The following is a 7,731-nucleotide window of genomic DNA, read 5'->3' as shown; positions in this document are numbered from 1 at the left end:
TGGAAACTCAGAATCATAATGGCTGTAGCGGTTATATTGGAAACTCAGAATCGTAATGACTGTAGTAGCTATACTGGAAACTCAAAATCGTAGAGGCTATATTGGAAACTCAGAATCATAGAGGCTATATTGGAAACTCAGAATCATAATGGCCGTACCGGCTATATTGGAAACTCTGAATCATAGAGGCTATATTGGAAACTCAGAATCTTAATGGCTGTAGCGGTTATATTGGAAACTCAGAATCGTAATGGCTGTACCGGCTATACTGGAAACTCAAAATCGTAGAGGTTATATTGGAAACTCAAAATCGTAGAGGCTATATTGGAAACTCAGAATCATAATGGCTGCAGCGGTTATATTGGAAACTCAAAATCATAGAGGCTATATTGGAAACTCAGAATCATAATGGCTGTAGCGGTTATATTGGAAACTCAGAATCACAATGGCTGTACCAGCTATACTGGAAACTCAGAATCATAGAGGCTATATTGGAAAGCTCAGAATCGTAATGTCTGTAGCGGCTATACTGGAAACACAAAATCGTAGAGGCTATATTGGAAACTCAGAATCATAGACGCTATATTGGAAACTCAGAATCATAGAGGCTATATTGGAAACTCAGAATCATAATGGCTGTGGCAGCTATATTAGAAACTCAGAATCATAGAGGCTATATTGGAAACTCAGAATCGTAATGACTGTAGCGTTTATATTGGAAACTCAAAATCATAGAGGCTATATTGGAAACTCAGAATCATAATGGCTGTGGGGGCTATATTAGAAACTCAGAATCATAGAGGCTATATTGGAAAACCTCAGAATCGCAGGCACCTACAGTTGCATCACCAATTTGCATTTTGACCTTCGACCGAGGTCAGTCGAATGGCGCAACTATATCCTGGCTGTTGAATAAATGTTGACTTTAATCCGACGTCCACTTTTCCACTGATCTCATTTGTATACAGAGTTACATAAACACTAGACTGCAATTACCTTTCACAAAAAGTGGTCATGGTTAATTACAATTCTGTAAATTGACTCTCATATTGTCCCTTGTTTTTTTTTTTTTTTTTTTTTTTTTTGACAAGGCTGTAATCTGTGTTATTGGTTTTGGAAATAATGTGGGTTTCTTATTTCGAGTTTTACTTTTTCTTTCATAGACTTTTATTGATTGTAGGTATCATATCATCATCATCATCATCTTCTCCTCCTCCGCCTATTGACGCAAAAGGCCTCGGTTAGATTTCACCAGTCGTCTCTATCTTGAGTTTTTAATCAGTACTTCTTCATTCATTATCTCTTACTTCGCTCTTCATAGTCCTCAGCCATGTAGGCTTGGGACTTCCAACTCTTCTAGTGCCTTGTGGAGCCCAGTTGAATCTTTGAATTATCATATAATTCAGTTATTTTAATAGTTGCAATGGGCCTCGGTTACATTTCGGCAATCGTCTCTAACTTGAGCTTTTAAATCAGTACTTCTCCATTCATCATCTCTTACTTAACGCTTCATAGTCCTCAGCCATGTAGGCCTGGGACTTCCAACTCTTCTAGTGCCTTGTGGAGCCCAGATGAAGGCTTGAATCATATAATTCACTATTATTCTAATAGTCGATTTGTTCAATATGTTTGGCTCCGTTATATAGAAAATTCATTCCTTGTATATTTAAATTTTCCTTTTATTTCTCTACACCGAAATTTATACTTCGAATTTCATAAGAATAATCATTTTAATCTAGGTTTTTTGCTTCTTTTTGTTATTTGAAAGGATAATGATATGGTTTTGGTGCTTCATTCTGATATATATATATATATATATATATACATATATATATACACACATATATATGTATATATATATATATATATATATTTATATATATATATATATATATATATCTTACGCATATCATATACTGTAGAAATGTATAATACATAATACAGTATATATATATATATATATATATATACACACATATATATATATAGAGAGAGAGAGAGAGAGAGAGAGAGAGAGAGAGAGAGAGAGAGAGAGAGAGAGAGATATGCATCATACATTTATAAATGTAATATATATCAATATATTTATATACAGATACATATCTATACACACGCATATATTCATAGGGTATATATATATATATATATATATATATATATATATATACAGTATATATATATATATATATATATACAGTATATATATATATATATATATATACATGGGTTTGTTTATATATGAGTATAAGGTCAATCCTTCATCACCCACTATCTCAATTCGCAACCTCTCTCCTACACTGAAACGAACAACCTATGGACCTTCCATAATCAACCCTTTAGGTACCAGGAACATTACCCTTCGTACAACAAGTCTCCTATGACTTCCGATGATGTAAATACCCGAATCCACGGATAATCTGATCCCCTCTCGCTCCTCTGATTGGTGGATGACTTCCTTTGGCTCCTGACCAATAATCAATCGGTTTCTTAACCGAAAATCAACGCTGAATAGCTTGCTAACGATCCACAGTCCATTTGATAATCATGTCGTATCTGAGGTTTCTCTGTTTGGAGGAGCATTGTTTAGAGATCTTCATTTTTTTTCTATTGATTGAGTTTTCTATTTGCATATTCGTCTATTTCTTTTGAGTTTTCTGATTACGTATTAGTCTATTTATTTTGAGTTTTCTATTTGCGTATTCGTCTATTTCTTTTGAGTTTTCTATTTGCGTATTTGTCTATTTTTTGAGTTTTCTATTTGCGTATTCGTCTATTTTTTGCGCTTTCTATTTGCGTATTCATCTATCTCTTTACAGTTGGCTATTTGCGTATTCGTCTATTTCTTTCGTTTCCTATTTGCGTAATCGTCTATTTCTTTTGCGTTTTCTATTTGCGTAATCGTCTATTTCTTTAGAGTTTTCGATTTGTGTATTCATCTATTTCTTTACAGTTGGCTATTTGCGTATTCGTCTATTTTTTGCGTTTTCTATTTGCGTATTCGTCTATTTCTTTTGAGTTTTCTATTTGTGTATTCATCTATTTCTTTTGACTTTTCTATTTGCTTATTCGTCTATTTCTCCTGAGTTTTCTATTTGCGTATTCGTCTATTTTTTTTAGTTATCTATTTGCTCATTCGTCTATTCTTTTGACTTTTCTATTTGCTTATTCGTCTATTTCTCCTGAGTTTTCTATTTGCGTATTCGTCTATTTTTTTTAGTTATCTATTTGCTCATTCGTCTATTCTTTTGACTTTTCTATTTGCTTATTCGTCTATTTCTCCTGAGTTTTCTATTTGCGTATTCGTCTATTTTTTTTAGTTATCTATTTGCTCATTCGTCTATTCTTTTGAGTTGGCTACTTGCGTATTCGTCTATTTCTTTTGAGTTTTCTATTTGCGTATTCGTCTATTATTTTTTTTTGTTTTCTATTTGCGTATTCGTCTGTTTCTTTTGAGTTGGCTATTTGTGTATTCGTCTATTTCTTTTGCCTTTCTATTTGCGTATTCGTCTATTTCTTTTGAGCTGGCTATTTGCGTATTCGTCTATTTATTTTGAGTTTTCTATTTTCTTACTCGTCTATATCTTTTCCACGGTATATGTTCTATTATTATTTCTATCTGTCTGCTTTTAGCAATGCACTTTCTGCTTACGTTTCTATTTGCTCGTTTATAGCGATTTATCCCACGCTTCTATTTCTGCTTCTGCTGGTGCTTCTGTTTCTGCTTTCGTTTCCTAATTGTTAAACGGAATTAAAAAAAAACTGCAAACAAAGAAATTAAAGATTCTTTATATATAAAGGTTTAAAGGCTACTCATGAATGGCAGAGGCAAGAGACAGTGAGAATGCCCTAGAGACTGACAATATATATATATATATATATATATATATATATATATATATATATATACATATATATATATATATATATATATATATACAGTATATATATACATATATATAGATATACATAGATAGATCGATAGATAGATAATAGATAGATAGATAGATAAGTGCCATGCCCCTCTCCCCATCAAGCTAGGACCAGGGAGGGCCAGACAATGGCTGATGATGACTCAGCAAGTATAGCAATATGCCCTCGATATACAGTATATATCAGAGTGCAATACCATCCTTTAACCCAAACTAAGACCAGGGAGGGTCAGACAATGGCTACTAATGACTCAGCATGCTGACCTATAGGCTACACCAAACTTCCTCATCTATAACTCATCAGACTGGTGAGGTTGCAGATACTATTAGAAACCCTCCAACGAGCTAGGAACAGGGAGGGCCAGACACTGGCTACTAATGACTAAGCATGTTGATTTATAGGCTCCCCCAAACTCCCTATCCATAGCTCATCAGACTGGTGAGGTTGCGGACACTAAAAGATACTATCGAGCTTGTACAAGCTTCGAACTCCAGTTTAGCAAATTGACAGGCATGGACTCGACGGTAAAATTCTGAACAATCACTCAAGAATAATGCCCAATTATATCTCGAATTCTTTCTTCTCAAGTTGATGTAATTTGACGTTCAAACTCCAGCAAATATTATATCAAGTTAAGCAAACAGTGGCAGCGTTCAGTTATTAGAATTTCTTCCATCTCGTGTTTGACTTTGTAACTTTATGTTGAATTCTATTAAATATTTTGGAGAGATTTAAAAATGAGATTGAATATTTCAAAGGAAATTACGTAATTTTCATTGTGGATATTTCAGGTTGGAGTTACTAATAAATTATTACGTAACAAATAAGTTTATATGATTTTACAAAATTATAAGTCGAAACTTTATGTTGAATTCTATTAAATATTTCGGAGAGATTTAAAAATGAGATTGAATATTTCAAAGAAAATTACGTAATTTTCATTGCGGGAATTTTAGGTTGGAGTTACTAATGAATAAGTACGTAACTAGTAAGTTTATATGGTCTTACAAAATTATAAGTCGTAACTTTATGTTGAATTCTATTAAATATTTTGGAGATTTAAAAATGAGATTGAATATTTCAAAAGAAATTACGTAATTTTCATTGCGGGAATTTTAGGTTGGAGTTACTAATGAATAAGTACGTAACAAGTAAGTTTATATGATTTTACAAAATTATAAGTCGTAACTTTATGTTGAATTCTATTAAATATTTTGGAGAGATTTAAAAATGAGATTGAATATTTCAAAGAAAATTACGTAATTTTCATTGTGGGAATTTCAGGTTGGAGTTACTAATGAATAAGTACGTAACAAATAAGTTTATATGATTTTACGAAATTATAAGTCGTAACTTTATGTTGAATTCTATTAAATATTTCGGAGAGATTTAAAAATGAGATTGAATATTTCAAAGGAAATTACGTAATTTTCATTGTGGGAATTTCAGGTTGGAGTTACTAATGAATAATTACGTAACAAGTAAGTTTATATGGTCTTACAAAGTGCTTGGTCTTCGATAATATGAACAATTATTATTTTGAAAAGGTGTGTATTTTCATACAATTTTCATAGTTTTCTTTCTAAATTACTATAATTTTGAAATTATATTTAAGTCTTCAATAATATCAATAATTATTATATTGGAAAGGTGTGTATTTTCATAGTTGTCTTTCTAAATTACTATCATTTAGAAATTATATATTATTCTTCGATGATATTAACAATTACTATTTTGAAATGGCGTGTATTTTCATATATTCTTATAAATTGCTATTTTGAAAAGGTGTGTATTTTAATTTTTTTTTAATTATTATTTTGAAAATGCCTGTATTTTCATATAATTTTTAAATTACTATTTTGAAAAGGCGTTTCTTTTAATCTTTTTAATTACTATTTTGAAAAGGCGTGTATTTCAATGTATTTCTAAATTACTATTATTTAAACAAACATTTATTTTCAAATTTCCTTTACAATTTCTTAAAAAATATTAATTGTTTTCATGCTCGTCGATCCACTGCTATTACAAAAATATATTTTGTAACTTTTTTAAATGACATATTTCGAAAATATGTTCTCATATTTGTTTCTTTTGAGAAATAAAAATCTTAGTCAATGATTAGATAGTTTTATTTGGAAAATATATGCTTTCATATATTTTTTTCTTGTGAATAATAATATATTTTTGTCATTTTATTTTCATTTCGAAAAATATATTTTCTCATATATTTTTTTCTTATGAATAATATTTTTGTCATTTTAGTTTCATTTGGAAAATAGATATTCTCATTTATTTTTTTCTTATGAATAATAATATATTTTTGTCATTTTAGTTTCATTTTGGAAAATATATATTCTCATATATATTTTTTTTTATGAATAATAATATATTTCTGTCATTTTAGTTTTATTTTGAAAAATAGATATGCTCATATTTTTTTTTTGATTGAAAAATAATTTTTTTTTATATTAAAGTTTTATTCAGAATATATATATTCTCATATATTCTTTCTTTGAAAGATGAAATTTTTCTCAATGATTAACCAGTTACATTTGGAAAATATATATTCTCCAGATTTTTTTCTTTTGATAAATAACGAATTTTAATCAATAATAAGCCAGTTTTATTTGAAAAAATATATATTCTAATAATTCTATCTTTTGAAAAAAAAATTCTAATCAATAATCAGCTAGTTTTATTTGTAAAATATATATCATAATAATTTTATCTTTTGAAAAATAACAAACTTTAGTCAATATTCAACCAGTGTTATTTGAAAAATATATATCCTAATAATTTTATCTTTTGAAAAATGACAAATTTTAGTCAATGATCAGTCAGTTTTATTTGAATAATATATATCCTAATAATCTCATCTTTTGAAAAGTAACAAATTTTAGTCAATAATCAGCCAGTTTTATTTGAAAAATATATATACTACTAATTCTATATTTTGAAAAATAAAATTCTAGCCAATGATCAGTTATATCTTGAAAATATATATCCTAATAATTTTATCTTTTAAAAAATAAATATTTTTAGTCAATAATCAGCCAGTTTTATTTGAAAAATATATATTCTCCAATAGTTTTCTTTCATAAGTAACAAACTTGAATCAATAATAAGCCAGTTTTATTTGAAAAATATATATCCTAATAATTTTCTCTTTTGAAAAATAAAAAATTTTTGTCAATGATCAGCCTGTTTAATTTGGAAAATATACATTCTAATAATTTTATCTTTTCAAAAATAAAACTTTAGTCAATGATCAGCCTGTTTTATTCATAAAAAAATATATATATATATTCCCATATAATTTATCTTTGAAAAATAAAAAATCCTAGTCAAAACCAACCAGTTTTATTTGAAAAATAAATATCCTAATAATCTTATCTTTTGAAAAATAACACATTTGTATCAATGACCGAACACATTGGCAATAAAATGTAAATTAACGTCCCTAAATAAGGCATTGAACCAAACATCCGATTGGAAATTAGTTCACTAATTAAACCGTATGGGGAAAACACTCCCCCAATAAATTGATGATATTCGGTGTTATTTGTATACGAGAATAACAGGTTTATTTATTGGTTTTGTAATGTTATTATTTATGTTATATTATGTTATGTTTATTTTAATGTTATTACTGTTCTTAAAATGTTTTATTTTTATTTTTTTCTTGGTTCCTTTTACTCTTTGGGGGTATTTTCACTGTTGGGGCCCTCGGGATTATAGCATTCTGCTTTTCCAAACAGAGTTGTAGATTAGCTAATAATAATAATAATAATAATAATAATA

Source organism: Palaemon carinicauda, chromosome 30 (genome assembly GCF_036898095.1).
Source record: "Palaemon carinicauda isolate YSFRI2023 chromosome 30, ASM3689809v2, whole genome shotgun sequence".
Lineage (NCBI taxonomy): Eukaryota > Metazoa > Arthropoda > Malacostraca > Decapoda > Palaemonidae > Palaemon > Palaemon carinicauda.
This window is presented reverse-complemented; position numbering follows the sequence as displayed.